At 40.2% G+C, this 23651-nt stretch overlaps 1 protein-coding gene across 1 annotated transcript in view; it reads right to left on the bottom strand.

The window, feature by feature from the left end:
* grnd (grindelwald) overlaps positions 1–23651 on the bottom strand; it is a 58390-nt gene that overhangs the window by 7297 nt on the left and 27442 nt on the right. The gene's annotated exons all lie outside the window — the stretch shown is intronic.

The raw sequence follows: 23651 nt of genomic DNA, 5'->3' as shown, positions 1-23651 counted from the left end.
CGTAGCATCAAAAGACAAATAAACGTGCAATATTATTTGTTATTTGTGTAAAACAATACACTGGCCATTGTTAAGAATAAAAGAAGAAATTTGCAGCAGAAAGCGTTTTGCTTTACGGCCGTTACACCGCGCAGCACTTCGTTGCTTTCATCCCGCACCCTTCCCCGCCAAGCTTTCCCCTCTGCGCGTCGCTACTCCAGAGAATCCGTAAAAGCAGTATAGTTGTAATGCCGTCGCCTTGTAATCAAGGAGTCCCTTGTTCTAAAATCTGTACCAGCTAACTGTAGACCAGGCGAACGAGAACAAGTCTCTGCGCAAGTAGTGACGCGAGACGGCTCCACCAATGAACAGTGAGAGAAACGGGATTGCGTAATGGACGACTGAAGTTACCATTTTTTCCTGCTTCGATCTGTCAGCGTTGCAAACTTTTGAAACGATAATACCGTACGCACCAGAGGCGTATATTCGGGGCTATGTAGGCTATCTGCGAAGCCCAGACTCAGGGAATAAAATACAGAAAAAATATCTATCAGAAAATGTGCATAAAATTGTTCATTTCAATAAGAAGATGAACCTGATTTCTTAGAAGTTGGAAACATTGTCCGCTTTCTTTGAATTCGCGAGACGACTGGCCAGCTTGCGGGCAACTCCACGGGGGTGACTGGTAAGCTTGACAGGGCTCCGATCAATGTTGCAAACCAATTTTTCCCACCATGTAATTTCCCCAGGATCGGGGAATTGTGGAGTCATACTGTTACAGGAGAGAGAACAGGGACGCATATGGAGGGGAAAAAACCCTCTGAACTTCCTCAACAGTCTGGGTCAATGTTGCAAACCAATTTTTCCCAGCATATAATCTTCCCAGGAATGGGGAATTTTGAAGCCAAATTATCGCGACCAAAGGAAAAAGTGTCATGTGGCAGGGACAAGAACATCATTGAACGCTTGCAGAGGAGTTGAAAAAGAGGTCGTTGACCTTCAAACAACTAGATACAGTGGGGAGTAGAAAATTGTTAGCTGAGCGGGAATGTTTTACCGAAATGACAAGAATTAGTTCTAGTCTAGATCGCGTCGAGTGGTCTTGGTGCGTGGAATTTATTTAGAGGCAGCGTGTGAATACAGTAGTGAGTGGATTGTATTTTTGTGAATGATATGTGCTGTGTGTTGTCTAGTGAACTGAAATGAGGGACATAATTAACAAGCTGTCTTTTCGGCTTACGAATGACGATAAGCTCCAAATCGTTGTAATTTTTTTTGTATGTCCACTTTATGAACAGATAAGCTAATGGGGATCGGACCTACAGTTAAAGTGGTATCTAAACCACCATGCATCGAACCCGGGACCCCTTAGTTTCAAGGCAAGGACGTTATTACTGCGCCAACAAGTAGTACCCGAACTTAAAATCGTGGAAATGGGTAGGTTGAAATTTTATTTTTATTCTCGCATATAGGCCTACATAATATTTCACAATATGGGCCTCTCATTTATGCAAATAAGAATGAAATTCTTGAAATCACTTTCCTTACTGACATGTTTTATTTATGAGGTATATATTTTTAATCACAGAGTCACATCACTTCAACCCGCCACCCCAAATGAGTTAAAAAAACAAAAACACCCCCACCAGCAAATTTGTGTCCATTCGAACACTATGATATGGTGCGATGGTCCAGGTTCTTAACTCAGTATACGCCACTGGTACGCACATGGCAAACTGGCCGTTCTTTTGTGTCCAGGTCCGTACGCTTGGTTTAAGAATTTCTTAGGGAAATATTAGGGATAAAGCTGCAAGAGCAAATTTTGACAAGTCGTACATTTAGCGTACAGACTAAGCTCTGTACCGTACGTCCGTACATACCATGAAATTTCCGTACATGTACGGTCAGGACCGTACGATTGGCAACGCTGAGCTTTCACCACTCGATTTCCCTCCACCTCCTCTGCCGCTATGCTCGGCCCTGCTCTACAGTTAGCTGGAACAGGGTATATACCCTGTGGAGGCCCATAGTGGTTCAGATCTCACTTTAAACTGTAGGGCCAGTCCCGATTAGCTTATCTGGGCATAAAGTAGACGAAAACTCAAACGAATGTGGTAATTTGCAGTGTTTTGAAGTAACGAATACTCTTCCGAATTCTAACTGTAGTAGCTACTGTAACAGATTTAATTTCCGTTGTTAACAGCTAACTGATGACACTTAAATTATTAACTTGAAAATTTGTAACGCGGGGAAAAGTTAAGTTTGGTAACTGTGTTCCCAACTATGTGTCTTCCCTGGATGTTAAGGTAAAAGTATTTTCGTGCAATAGCTTAATGCAAGGAAGCTAGATTGAGTGTTATATTTTACGTCACCTTACGTCACTTTTTAGCCAAAAGGGATCACAACGACAGGGATGAATTGTGATATGGTGACATAGATAAAATGACTAACACATACGGGCCCCACAACATGTCCTACAGAGCATTATGCGCTTGCAGGTTCAGGCGCCCCAGCCTCGTCAGTCTGCTAAATGTAAAACATCCACGCTTTACAGCAATTCGTCATTTCTATTTGTGCACGGAGACTTTAGGTAAAAGTCGAGCAAGTAAGAAGTCTTCAGTTGTATGCTACTTTGAATTTTGAGTTCGTTTCTTTTTTTTTATCTTGTCAGCTGTTTGGTGTGTCACAGACAACCTGCATCAGAAGGACAAGTGGAAAGGCCAACCTTGGATACGCTTGAGGCCGAGGCTGGTTTCTTTCCCTTCTACCTCTGTTTCCACCGTTTCCTTTTGAAAACATTGTTCTTACACCGTTTCTAGAATCTTCAGTGGCGTGCCCAAGGGGGGTTTGGTGGGGGTTATGACCCCCCCTTCCTTTGGCCCAGTATTCCTTAAAAAAAGAACGTCAAAGGTAGGAAAAGATGGTGAAATGAGGGCTGAGTACCAAAAAAAGTGTACATAACCCCTCCCTTTCGAAAATCCTGGGCACGCCACTGCGTATCATTCAGTGGCGTGCCCAGGATTTTCGAAAGGAGGGGGTTCGATATACATTTTTTAGTAGTCAGCCCCATTTTGCCATTTTTTTCTGCATTTGATGTTCTCTTTTTTAGGAATACTGGGCCAAAGGGGGGGGGGAGTAGAACTCCCACCAACCCCCCCTTGGGCACGCTACTGGTATCATTGTTTTACTTCCCGTTGGTTTACTGCACGTGTTCCTTGCCACGTTTTACAGCACCTAATGTGTTTTGTAATATGTCAATTTTCGCATAATATGTGTGTTCCTTGCATCACATTTCATGACAAGAAGATACGTCACAGATGCGATCAAATGTTGTGTTCGGTTGTAAGCATACAGGCTGCAAACTGTCGTTTTTTAACGTTTATAGGGCCTTAACGACAAAACTGTTACAGAGAAAGTTTGTTTTGATGTCGTTTATACGTTGCTGTGGTCCGTGGGCGCCATTTTAATGACACACTGTAAATATGTTGTGTGTTATAAATTTTACAATGAAGTCAAGTTAATTTATGAAGAATGTTTTATTAAAATTAAAGAAGACACGTGTTGTTTAGAGTAGATCTGAAATTGAATATGCAACAACGACCCCTCCACATTTTGTTGGATAAAAACGCTGCCAACTGCTAAAAAACAAACCACACTTGCTAAAGAAATTCCTGGACATGCCGTGAAGTATGGCGGAAAAGGAGAACTGTGGTTCCAGAGTCTTCCCAGGTTCCCACGCACGCGTGTCGTCGTCTATCATTAAACGGTGAGTCACACATCTGTTGAGAAGATCTGTACGCTTTGACTTGGAGAAAAAAAATCTGTAAGAATCATAATTTGTTTGCCTACATCCAACACTGTCCAAGATTCCAAGTTTTGCGAAAAAGATGTTCCACTACTTGTGCTCCTCCTGGAGTTGTGCGTAGGCCATTTTTTTCGGAATTGTGGACAAAGACGTTGTTGTTAATATTACAATGAAATGCAAAACATTTTTGTTTACTCTTTGTTATTTAAAAATAAATTTACTTATTTCTGCAGAAAACGCATGGAAGGCGTACATAAAACTAAGGATTCAGTTGAAATGAAATAATTTAATATTAACAGCGTCTGCGAAAATTAATGCATAATATTCATAGAAATAATATCCAGAGACTCCACTTTTCATCGGTTGAAACTAACAACCTTTTTATCTATTTTATAAATATTGCATTTTCAATTTTTTTTATTTCTGAACTGTGCTTTGACTCCAACTGCGGGACGGCATGGGTTCGAGCCCGACTGGGTTCAGTCTCTGGGTTTTCGGCCTGTGTATAGGACCGGTGGCAACCCACCATCGTGAGGAAATTGGGGAGCTACGAGCGAGTAGCGTAACCCGGTCTGGGAAATCTATAACTGCTGAGGGTTCGACGTGCTGACCCCACGTCACCCCATTACCGGTTGAAGATCTCCACACCTCTAGGTAGGATTGTGAGAGGGAGACTGGCAGTCGGGAGATTGGCCAAGGCCCTTCCAGGGCTGTCGAGCATGGTTATTATTTTTTATTTCTACATAGACATGTGAATTCCGATTCCCGGGATTGGTGATCTACGGTCGGAGTGCCTACAAATTTGGACTCTACTTATACTATGACAACACTGGCCGTATATACCGGAAGATTAGTGGGTATTTCCATCTGGACATTCAACCATTGTCAAGAGATCGTTTGCAACCCAGTCACGAACACATGCTTTCTCGGAAGACGCGACGTGTGTGTAAGAAAACAAATGAAAGGTGCAAGCCACTGTGCGCTCTTCACCTCTGTACAAACTTACAGGATGATTCAAAGTAACAAAGCTCAAAATCTGATCGTTAACAATGTGGACATAGCAATATATACTCGTATTTAAACTCGAGAAAAAGCAAGTTAATAGACGCTAATAATTTTAAGAAACACATAACTGTCATTAACTTATAAAAATAAATTAACATTCAAAATCTTTCATAGAAAATATAGTACTTAGCATCAGGCAGAAGATTGTATAATTTTCGCAGGAGCAGAAAAAACAGTATTGTGCATTTATTCATTATTTATTGGCCTTAGAAACAAAGTTTTTTTTAAAAAAAAAGAAAAAGCTTTTCTCTAACCTTCTGAAATAGTAGAAGAGTTGTAGGTACTTAACAACCGCTAAAAGCTATCCACAAGTAAAGGGTCACTTACGGTGAAACAAGTTGCCGGGTAATGCATATATTTATGGAAAGTAACTAAGGTGCAGTTGAAGTATTAGGGGCAATGGGTCAGAGGTTAAGGAGATAAGGCGTCTCAAAGTTAGTTTTACTAGTGGTTTAGTCCAAACATAGAGAGTGATGAGATTCTTAGAGGAAATGAATGTCCAACTACTGAACACAACCAAATAATAACACATTTTGTTATGAAATTTGAAAGTAATTTGTTATTTGGAAGCAGAAAACATTGTAATTGGATTCAAAGAGTGATACAATCAATGTGAAGTTCAGAAAACAGTGCGGGGCTAATACGATTTGCTGGAACATCGTGTAAGCCCATAGTGTACAATAACTCATTGGTGACGTATTGAAGACGCAATATATACATGTGACTAAGGTAGGGTACGCCATTGGCTAGGCTTCTGCTCTGGGTAAGCGAGGAGTTTTGTGTGGCAAATCCTTGCCGACTGGGGGAGACATGGGACTAACTGGACACAGGCCGAGTATACTGTATATCCGTGTATCACCCTTTTTGGGCCTGCATGGCCTGGTGTAATTTGCCTAACGTTTATATAGTTATGTCTACCTTTTGAAAATGCTAAAGAGGATATTTAATTTTTAAGGGTAGATTGCTCCGGGTCATTAAGGCTGTGGGGGTTTTGGGCGGGGTTGCAGTTGACTCATATAGCCGTTACGTACTGATTTTTGACGACTTAATTGGACGGACTGTTACAATTTAATGGGGAGATTATACATGGTTGGTTATTATTGTTGAATAAACTAAAATGTTGTTCTTCGGTGTTTAAATGGGTTGTGAAAGAACCTTGTGATACATATATAAATGTGGAAAGTATAATCTGATTTGTTAATAAATATTATGGTTGACTTAACCATAATTTAAACCATAGTTTAATTACCTACTGAAAGATAATTAACTTCCACTGCGCCGATAATATAATCCACGTCTCACTTCTTTATTATTTATAAAGGGGAAATAAGAGACGTACAGGATTATAATCGCTTCTTCTAATAACAAGAAATAAAGTAGGCGAGTGAATCGACATAAAAGACTAAAACGTACACGTTAAACAAACAAACACAACAGAAAGCCACTATTTCCCCTGACCTGTTCTGCCACATCAAGCCAAACTTTCAGATAAACAAGTCAGAGTTCTATGGCTAATGCCCCTAATACTTCACCTGTAGAGGGAGATTATTTCCGTAACATCTTTGGCAGTTATGCATTTGAAGCTTCGGAACGAGTCACAACTCTCGAAGCAGCCAATTAACCAAGCGAGCCGCTGACGTCATCTCAATCCAGAACCTATCGCTAAGCCCCTTACTCAGGTTCTACACGCCCACTAGGCTCGCTAGACAGACTCGCGCAGTCCTCTGGAGATGTTCCGAAAGTAATTCGACTCTACCTTAGTTTAAGATGAGTACTTTCCAAAAATATATGCTTTACCGGGCAACTTGTTTCACCGTAAGTTACCCTTTACTTGTCAGTTGTCATGGAAGGTTTTTTTCTTTTCTCACTGATTGTTAGGTTATTTTGATTGATTTTATTTATTTACTTCGCTTTTATGCTACATTTGGTTATTCGCGAAGATGAGGATGAATTGTGACAAGATGGAATGGATGAAAGGACAATCAGAATCACAAATTGGCAAAACGCAACACGAGCATCACTGGCTGAGAGTCGCTAGAGCCTACGAGGGATAAGGACATAGGTGAGTGGAGAAGGTTACATAATTTAGAACTACAGAATTTGTATTCTTGTCCAGATATTATTAGAATAATTAAATCAAGAAGACTTATATGGGCACGAATGGGAGAGGAAAGAAGAGTTTACAGGATTCTTGTTTGGAAAGCCGATGGTAAGAGACCCGTAGGAAGGCCAAGACGAAGATGGAGGGATAACGTTGAGATGGACCTAAAGGAAATCGGTAGTGATGGAAAAGATGTTGCTCAGGATAGGGACAAAAGGAAGGCTTGTGTTGCTGCAGCCATAAACCTTCGGATTTAAGAAGGCTAGAGAGTTATTGTTTAGGACATAGATCAATTTAGCAATCTCTACAAAGCTGTCCCGTTGCGGAGTTGGTAGCACATCGCGGTACGACGCCAGGGGTCCCGGGTTCGAATCCTGGCCTGGGTGTCTTATTCATGATTTTCATCATGTCATCACTCATCCTCATCTTCGCAAATTAGCCAAAAGTAAAATAAAGCAAATCAATCAATCTACAGAGCTGTAAAGTTACAATATTCACAAAATTTTCGCCGCTTCCCGTATCAACAATTCTTGGTGATTGTCCCACAGTTTCATGTCCATTCAACTTCATCGTCACCATTGGCCAAAGCGGAAGGGACGCGACCCAATTTAAAAAAAAAAATACAAATGCATGCAAGTACGTAAATGTTTTATGAAAACCTATTGTTGTGGCTAAAGAATGTCACTTATCCCACCCCCTTTTTCATTCCACAATGGGGAATACCGACGGAAGAAATATCCTCTCGCAGTTATCCTTGTCCTACTGTATTTATAGTGTGAAGCATTCTTTTGTTACTTGTTGGCAGCGTAACTCTCTCGTCTACATGCGCACACACACACACATATGCCCGCACGCGTTAGTCATCTCGCATACGCTCACTTTCTTTTATGTTGGGATCGAAATGATGATGGAGAGGGGACAGTGACTCAGGAAGTGCTATTGTTTTGTTCGGCGACTGGAAAACAAACGACTGTCGCACAAAGAATTGAACCCTTCGTTCTGAATGGAGCGTGCACGCATAATTCGGCGAAACGGTCCGTGTACTGTTTAAAAAGTCACTGAATAAAAGCAACTTTACTTGATAACGTTTTTCTGTTTGACGTCTCGTTTCGACGCTACGAGTCCTCCGAAAGACGGAACTTTATCTTGTATACATTCTTGCATAAAGCGGACTTAACACCAACTCAATCAATCAATCAACTTATGCATCCAACCACTACAGGCCCAAAATATTGTCCCTCATGAATTTGTTCATTGATTTGGTTAATTTTACTTCACTTTTCTGCCACTTTTAGCTAATCGCGAAGATGAGGATCACTGATGATATGATGAAATTGTTGAAGGGACACTCTTAAAGAACATCCAGGCCTGGATTCGAACCAGGGAACCCTGGTGTCGTAGTGCGTTGTGACTACCACTAGCAACGGCGGTCGGAGATTTATCTATAAAAATCGTATACTCCCTTGGTATGTCTGAAGAAGTAGCACAGTAAAATAATCGGGTTTAGGTAAATGTTTCATTATCGTGTAAAAGTCTCGTACGAGACGATTTTACAAAGGTTCGCCTCGTTCTCGGTCCATAGGTGCTCACTGGGGCTTGGGGGGGGGGGGGGGCTTGAGTCACCCCAATGTGAATGATGTGGGGGCAGAGCCCCTCAAATAATTTTGCTTAAGAGGATCTAATGTATTATTTTGCTTCTCTTGTAAAGTTTACTCTGAATTGTGCAACATGGACTTAACTTTAAATACACATTTGAAATGTTCTAAACCATCAACTTTGGGGGGGGGGGGGGCTATGAACGGAGACAGCAAAACACATGACTTATTACTATATACTAAGTATATAATTATGAGTATTGTTAACATTTTTACTAAAAAGAGTTTCAAAATAACGAGGTGATATGACAATTATACCAGTATGTTGTTTAGTAAATTCTGAACAATTTGAGGTCGTAAACACGACTTTCAGGCAATATTGATATTTAGTTATCCTCGAAATTTCTTCCTCTAGTCCAAAGAATAAGGGGAAAATAATTCTAAAGTCTTTGAGTTTATTCAACACTGGCTTGCAGTAAAGTACGCAAGGAAAGCTTATGAAAAGTCTGTATTACGAAAGCGGGAACGGCTATGCTAAAGCACGGCGTGCTATGTGTTTATTTATTATCGCAAAATTAAATTTAAAAAGTAAAATATTGTAGCAAGAACAAAAAAGTAAAACTATTTGCCTGCGATTTGTGTTAGCATTTATGTAAATAATTAAATAAAACTGTTAAATATTGTAAATATTCGCTAGTTTTATGGGTACATCAACACTAAGGTTCTTTGCACCCGTCACATGTCCTATCTTTACAAGTCTGTTGCGGACATTAAAACACACCCATGCCCTCGCCGGGACTCGAACCCGATACCTCCGGATCAAAGCGAGTTGAGCCGACCACCCAACACGCTCGGCTACCAAGGCCGGCATAAAACTGTTAGGTTAGCCTCTTAATGTAAATACATAGCCTACTTTTAAATAAAAATGTTAATTGTTATCTAAAAAACAAATGAGCAGACACACGTTTTTCATGTTACATTTCATTTGCATGAGGAATATAATTGCTGCTTAAAAACTGCTATACGAAAACGTAATTTTTATTTTTAAAAAAGGGAGGGAGTGAGTCATTTATTAATTTATTTCAGTGATCAGAGCCCCCCCCCCCCCCAATAATTTTGACAAGTCGACGCCCCTGTCTCGGTCTCGTGTCGTTTTCGTCTCGACTATTTTACCGACCTCTTTGGAGGGGTGGTTATCACCAGGGTTGTTGACGGTCCAGAAATTTTAAATCAATTCAATTCCGGTCCAGGAGAGAAAATCAGCAAGCGTAAATGGGTTCTGGACCGTAAAGAACCTTTTTATCTGTAAAGTATTTCAATTCGGTCCTGGAACCTTTTTTTCTGGATCAATTTAAATAGCCTACAGTCCAGGAGGAACCTTTTTTTTCGAATCAGTTTCAATATGGTCCAAGTTCCGCATTGAAATGAAACAATACGCAACTTAAACGAATTTAAATTATGCGGGAAGAAAGTTTCCGGTCCTGTTGCAGAACCCAATAGAACGCATTAGAATTTATCAGGGGCGCCAACTTGTCAAAATTATTGGGGGGGGGGGGCTCTGATCACTGAAATAAATTAATGAATGACTCACTCTCTCCCTTTTTTAAATTTTGATCTCAGTGTTCGGAATCACGTAAAAGCCCATGAATTCCTCAAAAATATCAAAATTTTTATTCACAGTTCTAATGCAGAATATTAATATTGTCCACGAATGGATATTTCACAAGTTTCGTCAACCATAATAGTAAAATATTCACGACTTTTAATATCTGCTACCACGGAGTGCAAAACAGATCTCCCTAATATATCAATGATCTCGTTCTGAATGTCATGTTAGAGCCATTTGTAGCCCAAAAGTCTCATCCACTACCCTAGTTCATGCACATAGTCTTTTGAAACTCTTTTAGTAAAAATGTTAACAATACCCATAATTACATATTTAGTATATAGTAATAAGTCATGTGTTTTGCTGTCTCTGGTCATAGCCCCCCCCCCCCCCCCAAAGTTGATCGTTTAGCGGTCTCAGCCCCCCAAATTGATGGTCTAGAACATTTCAAATGTGTATTTAAAGTTAAGTTCATGTGGCACAATTCTGAGTAAACTTTACAAGAGAAGCAAAATAATACATTAGATGCTCTAAAGCAAAATTATTTGGGGCTCTGCCCCACATCGTTAACATTGGGGGGGCTCGAGCCCCCACAAGCCCCATGGAGTCGGCGCCTATGGAATTTATGGATTCCTGGACCTTTAACAACCCTGGTGATAACCACTTCCCCAAGGAGGTCGGTAAAATAATCGGGACGAAAACGACACCAGACCATTCGAGACTTCACGAGACCGAGATCGAGGCGAACCTTTGTAAAATCGAGGCGACACCCAAACTTGGTCCAAGACTCTCGTTCTCGTACGAGACTTTTACCTAAACCCGATTATTTTACTGTGCTACTTCTTCAGACATACCAAGCGAGTATACGATTTTTATAGATAAATCTCCGACCTCCGTGACATAATGGTTGACACAGCACGCTACGACACCAGGCTTCCTGGGTTCGAATCCTGCTCTGGGTCTCCTTTATGAGTGTTCCTTCATAAATTTCATCAGTCATCCTCCTTCGCTATTGGCCAAAAGTGTCAGAAAAGCGAAGTAAAATAAAGGAAATCAGTCAATCGTCTCGCTTCTTACAGCGCCATGTCGTTAGAGGGAGATTATTTCCGTAACAGATTTGACTGTTATGTGTGAAGCTTCGGAACGAGTCACAACTCTCGAAGCAGCCAATCAACGAAGCGAGCCGCTGACGTCATCTCAGCCCAGAACCTATCGATAAGCCCCCTGCTTAGGCTCTACACGCCCACTAGGCTCGCTAGACAGACTCGCGTAGTCCGCTGGAGATGTTCCGAAAGTAATTCGACTCTACCATCCCCATGTGCGGTTGTTTTCCGTCGCTCTTTCATCTCTTAGGTTCAGCTCGACGATGAGGAGGAATGCAGGGCCGGATATACAAATCTTGCCCCCCCCCCCCCGAAAAATATTACCAAATACCCCTATATATATGAACCGGTGAGACCAAGAAGGGAAAGATTCCACTTTTTGAACAAAATGGGCTGAATACTTTGAATACATATCCGAGCTAAAATAAAGGTTTTTAAAACAAACCACTTATGGAATATTGTTACTATGGTTATGATGAATAAGTTTGTAATTGTAAGTTTCTTCATCCGGCTTTCAGTTTTGGTTGCTTTGAGTTTTTTTTTTTTTTTTTTTAATTTCCCGAAATCTTTCCCTCTTTGGTCTCACCGATTCATATATTATATGTGTGTGTGTAATTCTTGATCTCATGTTGAAAAAAGTCATATATAAGTCCCCCTATTAAAAGTAAAGAAGTTAGGCTGGGAACAATTGGTTACGATATAAACAGGTTAGGCTTAGGGGGAACCACGTTGGTGTGTTCCAAGCGGACGTCCGCCATATTGGTGGCCGACATATTGAATTCAACTCAAAATTTTTAAATGGGAAGGGAGTGATGTGATATACGTACATATGACACAGTTTTCTCACACCTGGAAAATGACACATTTGTTACAATCATGCAGTCATAACTTTTTCCTGATCAGAGATAGGTTGCAGTGTGGTGCTGATCACGTCACCTCCAAGATGGCCTACAACGAACATATGTGGGGCCTTACTTCCACATCCCCTAAATGTGCCTTCATGGCACGGTGCTATATGCACAGGGAACTTTAACTTTACATTTATCTGTATATATTGTATTCGTTTCTGTACCCCTAAGTAACTAAATTTATTTTTTACATATGCATATACGAACCGTCTACTATGCCAATGGCTAAGGGCTAGTGTTGCTCACGGGACGGGACATGTCCCGTCTCGTCTCGTGTCTCGTCTCGAAAACGAGACGAGACACGAGACGGGACAAGCCTTTTGAAATTCGAGACGGGACGAGACGGAATGCCTTTCTCGTCTCGTTTTCGAGACGAGACACGAGACGGGACGGGACGGCTTTTGAAAAGTCTCGTCTCGTCTCGAATGTCTCGAAAAAATAAAAGCAAAATTTTTAATCAGTTGCAAATACTTGTTTGCTTGGAATAAAGTATTTCAATTAGAAACGTTGATAAGCGTGTATTACGTCAAAATAAGAAGACTATTCTAGAGAGAGGCATGAATGAATACCTAAACTTATTTCCTATACTCTTTCGAAACACAGCGTTACTCCCCATTTTTTTTAAAAAAATATTCCAGGTTAATAACTTTATGTTACGATAGTACTCCAGATACTAATACAATTCTGAATAACATCAAGTAAAAGGGCAGGTAGAGAAGGTGGAAGGAGGGGCCAAAAGATCGTGGAATGTCTGCGTCCGAGGTTTATCTTGTAAAAATAGTCTCAGCTCTATACCTAGGTTGGAAAGATAAACGATCCGACGGATATGGTTTATTTTTATTATTTAATTTTTACATCAAAGGGTGTACAGAAGTGATTGTTATTAGGAAGTAGGAAAAGCATTGTAGGAAACATGGCAGTACAAATTGATAAGGAGTTGTCGGGAAAGTTATTAAGGAGTCCAAGTTATAAGCAAGACTAAGAGAAGGAGATAATTAGGGACAAATAATCTTGCATTATTCCACTCCGAACAGCTGAGAGCTAAAAAGGAGGAGAAAATACGGGAAATATGGAAAGAAGTAATTTGGTGATTTTAGTGTTTACAGGTAACCATGACAAGATTTTACCACATGATTATTTGCACGGGTTGCGAAATTATTAGAATGTTATGGAAATTTCGGATATGTCTTTGTTGAGAAAATTCTTGTTGTTTCCCTCAGGCATTCTACAGGTGGTTGGATTCGATTTTTTTACGTCAGTTTGAAGATTATTTCCAATGTTTTTTTATTTCTTTATTTCTTATTTAAGGAGAATACTATTCCTTGGATTGTAAAAACGAAATACTGAGGCTGATATAGAATAGATTTCAAATGAAGGAAGTGCACTAAGTTCTGTATAATCGTCGTAGAAGGAAACTTTGTTCTATGAGGGGACTCCCCGATGGTGCAGTGGTAGCATCGTCGCCTTGTAATCAAGGGGTCCCGGGTTCGATACCCGGTGAAGGCATATTGTGATTTGAACCCCACTTTAAACTGTGGGTCCAGTCCCGATTACCCTTTCTGTAAATCATATGAAGGAATGTTGTAGCTGTTCTTTTTATTCTGTAAATTTAACCTTCACGTTTATGAGCAAAACACATGTAGTATCCACTGTCTACATTTTCACTCGTTATAAAACACATTTCACAAAGTAGTTTTATCGAACTTCAGAGGGAAGCTGACAGCAATGTCAGGGTGGCGGGAGCTTGTTTACGACCAGGGTGTATTCCGAGACTATTTTTCGCCGTTCCCCACTGACAAAGGTTTCGCTTTGAACAATGGACACCGTTGCTTCAGGGGGCAAACACCAAACATAGGGCGAGGTGTTGACCTGCAGTAGCGGGTACGTGCCATAAATCCAGGACTAAAGTAGGAATGAAAGTTGATGCAAGGGAGGGGCAATAAAAATTCTGTAATTTGGTTTGCTTGCTGACAGGAAGTTTTGCAGGAAAAGCTGAAAAGGAAAACGGCACACTTTGAATGAAAGAGGGACAGTGAACACAAGTTCTTTGTATTATTCGCCGACACACAAGCTTCCATTTCGAAGGTGAGGTTATCAGCAGTGAAGTTATTAGAGGGTTGGAAGCAGTGACGACGCCAGAGGGGGCAGGGGGACGCCCCATGTCAGACACTTCGCCCCCCCCACCCGGGCCCCCCATCTGAAGTTAATTAAATATCGAATAATAAGAGAGTTCATTTATAAGAGTATGACGATTTTCACCTTTTCAAAGTGGCGTATTCTGCATGATATCACTTTCCTGCTTATAATACCAACTTGATTAACAAATATTAATTTGTTTCGTCCAAGATTCGAGCGCCGACCTGGGCATAGGTGATTTCTCATTCATTTATGTCCTGTAATAGCCGAGATTAACCTAAGTTTTAACCAGTCTTAAGAACTGGGAAAAAGTGTTGAATGTGCTTGATTTTAAAACATCACGAATATTTTCAGGACCACAAGACATCATCTGAAGTACGGGCAAATTATTCTAATCGTGGTCGATAGTGACAACGCCAATTAGTAAAAGACATTCAAAGTTGACTCAAGATTTGGTTGGTTGGTTGATTTGGCGTTTGAAGTCCACTTTATGCACAGTAAGGCTAATCGGGACTGGACCTACAGTTTAAAGTGCCTCCACTGGGTATCGAACCCGGGACCAAAGGTGATCGAAGAAAAACCGACACTACGTGTCAGTTGTTGTGGATTCATCGCGGTTTCTTACTATTCAGGGACTTGAATTTCGAGATGATGAGTCTGAGGCAAACCTTAAGAAAGGGAATTTCTTCGATACTCTTGAAGTTAATGAGAGGATTATTTGGAAATGTATTGAACGTGAACCTTAAAATGCAAATTACACTTAAAATTCGATTCAAAACATATCGCGGGCAGGTAAAAGAACGCTTATTAGGATTTGCCACTCTTCAATCATTAGATGCAGGTTTGCTCTTTCTCGTACATATCAAAATCGAAGAACTTCTTCCCACGAACTCCATAGGTGCCTGTAATTGGGTAGCACAGACATACGTTGGAGTGGTAGAATAAGAGTAAGTATTGCCAGGGTCAGAATATTTCTTGAATTATGAGATAACTGTAACCTTTGTCTGATTTTTTATCCTGTGATAACGTTTCCCTGAAAGGTGAAGCACAAATTTTGCGTTACGAAGATGGTTGTCCTTAAAATCTTTGAAAAGGCTTGCTCGAAACAGGATGCTGGATGCAAACTGCCTCATTTGGCTGTTCTTGCCATTGAGAAGAAATGTCAAGTCCTGGACGTACCAAAGGTGCGCAATGTGTTCTCCAAAGCACATAGAGCAGAATTCTCCTACAGGAGAATTGCACTTCACTAAGTGCCTCACATTGTTTCTAATACTTAAGAAGATTCATTTCTTCCAACGTCACGTTTATTTTGAAAGAAAATTAAACTCTTAGAAGCATTATTTTCATCATTTATATTATTATCTTATAACTTAAATATTTATATCAGTAGTTTCATCTCAAGAAAGACGATGAATTATAAAATTATGAATGTCTTTCAATACTGAAATAGGCCACTAGAGACAACGCAACTTACCAATAAAAAAGAATTAATGTCTTTATTAAAACGAATCATGTGGAGATAAACTCGTAATCAAGAAGTAAATTTAGGCAGTAAACGTCCACTCTAAATAAAAGACACACACAAAACACCATACATGAATATAATAATAATAATAATTATAATTATTATTATATAAGTATATATATGTGTAGTGTTTCCGGGCGTTTTAATGTGACTGCCCCCTTACAATATTTTGTTGCCAGCCTCCCCACCCCCACCCAGTCAAATTTCCCTGGCGCCGTCACTGGTTGGAAGTAAATTTATTAGGACGAGGAAAGTAACATTAGCTGTTGACAGTGTTGCACCAAAGGACGTGATATGTGCTACTGTTTGTATAAATTATAGGAAATTTAAGCAAAAATTTATAATTGTTGAGACTTAAGAGTTGTTTCCTTCATTTGATCGTAGGAAGAGGTTTTCTGAGACAGAGTGGGATTATTTTACACATACATGGGAAAGGGTGGTTGTTTAAAGATAGAGACGTATTTTGCACATTTTTTAGAAGTTCAGATAAAACGAGAATTTAGCCTTACTGTTATGAAAAGAAATAACGCAGTACGGGGAAATAATAACTTCACATTTTTCGCACCTGGTGGGATGCAACACAAGAGTATTGCAGGAAGTCTATGAACGAGGATGAAGAAGGATATGTGAAATTTGACTTACCTGCGGGTGAATTAGTTTATTCTAATATTCTTAAGGTTGATATTGTTTCTTTTTGTTTTTTTAAGTCTACTTGATTCGCAAATAGGCTAAATCGCGAACCGACCTACAGTTTAAAGTGCGATCCGATCCACTTTGTGCCTCCATTGAGTATCGACGCGAGGACCCTTCATTACAAGACATCGACGTTATTACTACGCCATCGGGGAGGCACCCAATTTACACAAATATGTTGATTCCAATAACACGTTATATGCATAATCTGATATTGATGCACTTTGGGTGCATCTAAACATATTTTTTTCAACTATAGCATGTCTAAAAGAATCATTGAAGTTGGAATATTTATAACTTCAGGAGGCACGGACTTCCAAGACTTCCAAAAGGTATAGCAGTAATGAAAAAGAGCACTCACTTATACCGTGTTTGTTACAACCTGTCCGGCTTCCCGCGGTAGCTGATCGCTGACTTTTCTAGCATAAACCAAGCGGTGTTGCTGCTGAAGACCGCCTGAACTCCGTGCTGGGGAAAGCCAAAGCCAGGCAGCAAATTAAAATACGCAGCGTGGCAACAACGTCTACGTAAGCTCCTCTCTTCTGGCTTCCATTCGCTCCTCGCTGCCCAGCAGACGACTTTTTTCTTGTTTCTCATTGACACCAAAACTGTCGAGCGATCGCTAGCGCGGGAAACGGGACAGGTTCTAACAAACTTGGTATAAATGTACGATGGATAGACAGTTGTATGAAGCGAGAAAAACCACAAGGTAGATTTCATAAGATACCTAGCAATCAGTAACCAACAAACTGCATTTTTAATATTAATGTCCTCATGATTAACGAACCTTATTTATTCTCACCACGCAATGGGTAAAATATTTGGAGCTTTATCCCACTTTCCGGAAAAATATTTCGTGTTTCTGCTACTTTTGACTTTTGTTGGCATGATATCCCGGATCACTTTTACGAGACGAGACGGGACAAAACGAGACGGGACGAGACGAGACGAGACAGAACCCTTCGAGACGGGACACGAGACGGGACAAACGAATATTTTCGAGACGAGACACGAGACGAGACAGCATTTTCACGAGACGGGACGGGACAGACCAAAGTCTCGTCTCGTCTCGTCTCGTCTCGTGGGGAACACTACTAAGGGCACCCTAAAGGCTTACTTGTCTCCGGGCAGCCCCGCACTGCGGGGTTTTTCGGCTTGTAGATCCGCCACTGGGATAAATGCTGAAACGGACGATGGGACAAACATGTATACCTGGCAGGGTGCGAAATCCTGGGGGGGGGATTCCCCTCCACCAACATCCTGGCCTCAAAAATCCCCCAACCAAAAATTTCCGGGGGGAGAGTTTTTGTTATAACAAAAAGAGATAAGCAATTACTTTCAATTTCAAATATACTTTACTAAGAATAATATCGGAAACACACACAAATTAGTGTGGTTGTGAGTATTGAATGCTTTCTTTCTCAAGAGATCATTAACAAATCTACATCAATATGCACAATAAAAGTAAAACAAGAATGCAAGAAAGTAATAACTATGAAATATAATTGATTTACATCAACATAAAGCACAAACTAAACAAAAACTTACACATAATAAGACAGACTACTTCAACTATTTAATAATTTATTAACATCTTAAACCAGTCAGTAAAGGAATCAGTTAGCTGCTTTACAATATCTGACATGAACAAAAGTAACAAATTAGTTTCTTTTTTTGTAAATAATAATAATATATTTCTAATTGAGTAATTTATATTTACTGTTAATAACATTACAAATATGTATATTGTAAAATTTACACATATGTTTGTGGGGGAGAGGCAGGCCCGTACCCAGGATTTTTTTGAGGGGGGCCAGACCCATAGGCTAATTTTCATAAATTTTATCTTATATATATATATATATATATATATATATATATATATATATATAACACACACACACACACACACACACTATGTGGAAGAAAGTCATTGGACACCACATGTCAGCGGATACCATCAGTTTTCTTGCAATCAATAGGAGGTCGGTCCGCTTTTGGCAGCGATAACAGCAGCTACTTGTCGTGGTAAACTGGCCACAAGGTCGGGTAGTACACCGAGTGGGATATTCCGCCATTCCTCCTCCTGCAGTACAGTCACCAACCCCTGAAAGTGTAGAAGGCGAGGCGATCGTGACCTCAATCAGTGCTCCAGTTCGTCCCATAGATGTTCGATAGGGTTGAGGTCAGGGCTCTGAGCAGGCCAATCCAGTTGGGTGACATTATTTTCTGCATACCACTCCATGGTAGCCTGGAAACATGACAAGTCGCATTATCGTCCTGGAACACACATCCTTCGTTTCCATAGAAATGCCACGACATTGGGAGCATGAAGTTGTCGAGAATATCTCGGTAGGATTCAGACGTCATGTGGCCATACACCGGTACCAGTGGACTCACGCCATGCCAGCTGAAATAACCACAGAACATGATGCCGCCACCAACCATATTTCACTGTGGGCACTACACACTCACGTAACAGACGTTTAACATGCTAATAAATAAGAGTTACACTTTAACTTTGTAAGTTAATCAAATGAATTACGTTTGTTGAACATTTTTAAAAATAAATGAAAGAACCTTTTTATAAGCAATATTGCCCAAAAAGGAAGATTGTTGGGAAGATAAAACGAAACGTGTTTTCGGTTACAAATTCTGCCAAGCAAAAATCATTTAATTCCCCTGACTTTTCCAGGTTTTGAAAGCTTTTAAAAAAATCATTTGTTTCCAATGACCTCAGTCCTAGCCTTGTTTTCCTGACTCCTCCAGTTGTCCAGGACGTTGGAGTCAGTGCGAACCCTGTAAAAAAAATTATCTGAAGGGAACGGCTAAGTGACTTCACCCTGGCAGTGTATCTGCTGGCATAATATTGTTTCTATGGTGTATTTTCGCTTTTAGAATCTTATTCGACAGTAAAAATAAATGCCAGTGGCAACCAAGAAGCTATTAAATGGGGTTGCATACATGTGTGATAGAAAATGCCATTTTCAACGGCTCGTAGGATCGAATTTTTTGACCTTGATGTCCTCTGCACACTGAGAAAGTTGTCTGTTGTACGGTCACAGCACACTGTATTTATGTTCAAGAAAATTACAAGTAGATAAGAAGAAACGTTGCAGTAAAACAAATTCCGATTGGCAGAATTTCGTAAATAATAAGGTACTTAATTTCTTGGGTGTTTTGGACAAATAATAATATATGTTAAAAGTACTTCAGGCAAATTTTTGTCCCAAAATTCTAGCAACGATTCTGCTCTGAAGTGGATTTTCCTATTTACATAATATTAATTAACTCTAAGCCATTGAGTGGCAGAATGGACATCAGTTGCAGAAAACCCCTGATGTTGGAGAAAGAAAACAAAGGTTTTTTTATCCTTCTGCTCAGTGGTGGCGAAAAGGGATCACAGACCTTGCGGTGCGGGTGGAGAGCTAAATGCCCCTTGGTTGGTATTGCATTGTAGTCACTGAGGAACCTATCTTCCATAATGCAAAGAGTATAGAAAATTCCCCTCTAATCTAATTATGTGGAACATTAGTGACACTGTAATAGAAGAAACCATTAAGTAACCAAAGGGTTCCTATTTGTCGAGTGTCAAACAACTGTTTTTGACTCATAAAAAGTTCAGAGAATTTTAATAATGTACACAGTATTCTACAGAAAGTCCTACATAACCAGTACAATGTCTGTAGTAGCGCAAGAGTCTTTCTTCCCTTATAGCAGTGTCAGAGCCGAGATGAAAAAGTCGGGACATGGATTAAAAGAATAGCCTTGCATCAATGGTTATAGGACTAAAATAGCCCAATATTGCAGACTTCTAGAGCCTGCCATTGTCCAGAAATAACCTATTCATTTGCGCAAGGACAAAATCGAAATTCATGCAAAATTTGAATAACTGTCAACGTAATTTTTGTAGGTTTTTATACGTTCAAATTAAAAAATTTCCCCTTGGGTACGGGCCTGGGGAGAGGGTTTGTAGATTCAGAAGTTTCTCCACCCCACCAGTTTTCAATGATTTCGCACCCTCCTGGTAGGTGATAACGCCGAGGGACACACGCGTGCCTCGCCGTAAAACCCCGGATCAGGTTCAGTCGTAGCGGCACGTTCCATATCTCGCGAATGGCAGCATTCTTACCCAGAATCCCACGTGGTGTTGGCGAAAGACCAAAGATGATGAAGATAGTCCGCCTGCTAGAAGGTCAGAGGGAGACTCCGTGCCCACCCACTGCAACAACAAAGCACCAGGACCAGGTGAAAGAACTGCCCCAAGGAGATCAACGACGCATTACGTGGAACCAGTTATCGAGAAGGCTGTTAGCGAAGTCGGAAGTGAACAAAAGGCCTACCTCGACTATAGGCAGGGGTGCCCATTCCCCCAAGGCCTATGACGCACTCCCCCAAAAGGTCGAACATTCCCCCTCCCCCCTTTATGCCTAATTATTTACTCAAATTATTTTGGTCAGGCAAAATTTACGGATCAATATACTTTTGGATACTTTAGGCTCACTTTCATGTTTGCTAATACAAAAGGTACAAAATTGCTCAGGCCCACTGCCATTGTTAGTGTAATGAACCTTACTCTTAACAGTTTGTCTGCTTGACTAACCTTGTATTAATGTGAACACCATGTCCCCCCTTTTTAAACCGATTCTAAAGGCATAAGAGGTGGTGTTTCATTTCAACCCCATTGCCGCGATCACCCACAGGTAGGTAGAAAAACTGTACATAATAACCATAACTAAAAATCAATAACAAGTCAATAAAGACACGATCCCTCCCATTTTTGTGTTAAGATATATAGAATTGGTATAAAATTGTGTCCCCCCCCAAAAAAAAACATTAGCCTGTGGGCACCCCTGACTATAGGTGTTGATCATAGCTACTCTGGAAAATTTAATCGTAGCTGGAAGAACTCTGATGAAATATTTTAGGACAGAAGAACAATTCGAACAATACTTTGTTCGTATTTTAAAAATGCCGTAAATAAATAGTCACTCGATTCGCCTCCAGCTGGCGTACTGGTAACGTCGTAGGGGTCCCCTGGTGGTGCGAATCCCACTTTAAATTGTAGGTCCAGTCATGAGTAGCCTATCTGTGGTGCAAGGCTATGCACAACGGTAGAGAAGGGGAGCAAGTCAGTGCGTGCTGCTGGAAATGACTGGTGGCTGCAGCCGCGTTTTCATCTCCATGTGCTAACTTTCTTTGGTCGAGTCATACTTCGTTCTCTTGCTCCACAGACACCATGGACAGAGTATAGTAGACATGAAGATCTAGAGACTTCCTGGAGTTCTGCTCACAGGTAAACAGGTTGTAATTTTGCTAAGATATAGGAAGTCAAAACTTGACGAATCGGCGTGGAGGAAGTCTCCGGAATAGAGGAGAAAGGTAAAAGGACCATTCTATGGATTGGCTTGGGATAGTGAACAGCGCTCTTTGGTTTTGGTCTGCGAACAAAGTCAAGTGTTACTGACTTAGCCTGCCAAGCAAGCATTGAGTACAGGCTTACACTTCGTTCTATAACATCATCTCAACTTCATCATCAGACTTAACGTTAGACAGGTAATTAGCCTACTCTTACCATGTATGATTCAGGTTCGAAGGTTTTAAAATCAAAGTGTTAACTGTTTGCCATTTCTAGTTCTTGGTTAGTGTGTATATTATTACTAGGGCTCGGAAGATGAAGACCTATAAATTGGCAAAAAATGACCTATAAAAAGACCTAAAAATATAAAAAGGACCTAAAAACGGGAAAAAAGGACGTATAAATGTGATCCAATCCAAATTAATTAATAACTTCAGTTTCAATTACATATTTAATGAATAAAAAAATAAAAAATTCTGGTGGTATGGAACACACAGTGCGAAAAAACTATATGAATGAAATGCATCTTCTTTCAGACATTATATATTTTTTAGATTATCATAATTTGAAAAATCATATTTGCAGAATCATATTTGGTCTAACCACACTAGGATTACAGAAATAGGACTTTGGATCCTATTTCAGTCATCCAAAAATGTTTTTCTCTCGTTTCAGGGATGGTTCAAATATATTTATTTCTTTCCTTTTTTTATTTCTTTACTACAGAAAGGATGTTTAAGAGGTGATGTACTGATGATGATTCGAATTGAGAATGGGCAGTAAAAACGTAGTCGAAAGAAGGTGAAGTTGAAAAAAAAAAAAAAAAATGGAGCTCCGCAGTGCTGGAACACCATCGAAATTTCTTAGTTCCTGGAATCGAACCACTGGCATGAAAGAATCCGGTTACGTTTGTTTGAAATGGTGTTTTGAGTCCACTTTATGCACAGATAGGCTAATCGGGATTGGACCTATAGTTTAAAGTGGGATTCGAACCATTGTGCCTCCACCGGGAATCGAATCCGGGACCAGGGTGCGAAATCATTGAAGACTGGTGGGGGGAGAAAGATCTTAATCTACAACCCCCTCTCCACACAAACATATGTGCAAATTATACGATATACATATTTATAATATTATTAAAAGTAAAAAAACTAAATTAAAAATATATTGTTATTATTCCTAATTACAAATAAATAAATCAATTTGTTACTTTTATATATATCAGATATTATAAACTGGCAAACTAATTCCTTTACTAACTGGTAAAAGATGTTAATAAATTATGAAATAGTTGAAGTGCTTTTATTATATGTAAGTTTTTAATTAGCATATTGATATAGATATTGATTAGATCTCTTGAGAGAGGGAAGCATTGAACACTCACAACCACACTAATTTGTGTGGTTTTCGATATTATTCTTAGTAAAGTACGAGTTGAAATTAAAAGTAATTCCTGATGTTTTGTTCGTTGTGACAAATACTCTCCCCACCGAAAATTTTTGGTGGGGGGGATTTTTGAGGCCAAGATTGTTGGGGGGGGCGGAAATCTCCCGCAGGATTTCGCCCCCTGCCCTGGACGTTACCACTACGCCATCGGGGCCGGTAAAACGTGAAAGCAGCGCAGTTTCCTAATTGTAAGGCATACATATACGTAGTTTGAATTGCAAATGCCACGATGAATGAATGCAGGTGTTGTCTTTTAAAAGCTGCGTGCGAGGATGAAGGCTACAGACAAAAGGGCGCGGCTCTTTCAACAGCGGCGAGTGCGAGTGTGGT

Source organism: Lepisma saccharinum, chromosome 29 (assembly GCF_977018435.1).
Source record: "Lepisma saccharinum chromosome 29, izLepSacc3.1, whole genome shotgun sequence".
Classification (NCBI taxonomy): Eukaryota; Metazoa; Arthropoda; class Insecta; order Zygentoma; family Lepismatidae; genus Lepisma; species Lepisma saccharinum.
The sequence above is the reverse complement of the archived record's forward strand: the minus strand, read 5'-3'. Positions and strand labels throughout refer to the sequence as shown.